General features: G+C 57.9%; 1 protein-coding gene across 1 annotated transcript in view; it reads right to left on the bottom strand.

Annotated features, from left to right (window-relative positions):
* LOC111950437 (teneurin-2-like) overlaps window positions 1-1372 on the bottom strand; it is an 85826-nt gene that overhangs the window by 10821 nt on the left and 73633 nt on the right. The window lies entirely within an intron of this gene.

The raw sequence follows: 1372 nt of genomic DNA, 5'->3' as shown, positions 1-1372 counted from the left end.
CCTTTCATTCAGTTGGACAACTGACTAGGTATCCCCCTTTCATTCAGTTGGACAACTGACTAGGTATCCCCCTTTCATTCAGTTGGACAACTGACCAGGTATCCCCCTTTCATTCAGTTGGACAACTGACTAGGTATCCCCCTTTCATTCAGTTGTACAACTGACCAGGTATCCCCCTTTCATTCAGTTGGACAACTGACTAGGTATCGCCCTTTTCCCTTTCCCTTACTCATAGAAGTTGGTCCATCCAGTCTCATCAGCCTTGGAGGCCAGCAGACCTGTGTTCGCAGCATAGCTCATCAGCGCCACTTCCTGGTTTAGGGCAGATACGGAGCGCAGGCCGCCGGCAGGGTCCAGCCCCAGGCTGACCACCTGGTTCTCAGGCAGCAGCACTAGCCTCAGCTGGCCAGAGCCGTCTCTCCTCACCCTCAGGCTGTTGTTACAGTTATCAGCCACAGCAGCCAGCTCCCCGTCCGGCCCGTAGGTGAAGTTATACAGGAGTTCTCCGGTGATCAGACTGACTGTGTGTCTGTGGAGCCCATCTCTACTGAACACGTAGTGTTCCTGTTCCCGTGGTGACCCCACCTCATACAGCCCTATGGGCGTGGCCATGGGCCTGTTGCGCCTCACCGCCCGCACGCGGATGTTGTTTAGGTCAGCGATGAACAGTGTGCCGTCGGGAGACACGGCGAGCGAGGAGGGGGCGTTGAGCCCGGCGTCTGTGGCGTAGCCCTCGTCGCCAGAGAAGCACTGGCAGTTGACGTCGTTCTTGCAGTCGCACTCGGAGGTGGCGCCGGCCAGCGGAGAGATCTCTCCGGAGGCGCTGACATGCCGCACGCGGTTGATCTTCTTCTCGTCCGTCTCCGCGATGTAGAGCACGCCGGTGTGGGAGATGGCGATGGCCGTGGCGCTCTCCAGAGCTGAGTGGATGGCCAGCTTGCTCAGGGAGTAGTCGATGCCTGGGACCTGGCAGTGCATGGGCCTCCCAGCGATGATGCTGACCTGGTGGTTCTCGGTGATGCGCATGATCACATTGTTCTCCAGAACATACAGGGAGTTGTCTGTAGGGTTCACCGCCAGGTCAGTGGGCCACTCCAGACGCACCTGGATCAACAGACACAGAACACATGAGTCATCACAAATCCACTGGAACTCTTCCCCCCAGCCCTCTGTAGATCCCTCCCTCTAGTCTCCCCCAGCCCTCTGTAGATCCCTCCCTCTACATCGCTGTAAGATCTCTCCCTCTAGTCTCCCCCAGCCCTCTGTAGATCTCTCCCTCTAGTCCCCCCCAGCCCTCTGGTAGATCTCTCCTCTTAGTCTCCCCCAGCCCTCTGTAGATCCTCCCTCTAGTCTCCCCCAGCTCTGTAGATCC

The sequence above is a fragment of the Salvelinus sp. IW2-2015 genome, linkage group LG23, assembly GCF_002910315.2.
Source record: "Salvelinus sp. IW2-2015 linkage group LG23, ASM291031v2, whole genome shotgun sequence".
NCBI classification, from domain to species: Eukaryota; Metazoa; Chordata; class Actinopteri; order Salmoniformes; family Salmonidae; genus Salvelinus; species Salvelinus sp. IW2-2015.
The sequence above is the reverse complement of the archived record's forward strand: the minus strand, read 5'-3'. Positions and strand labels throughout refer to the sequence as shown.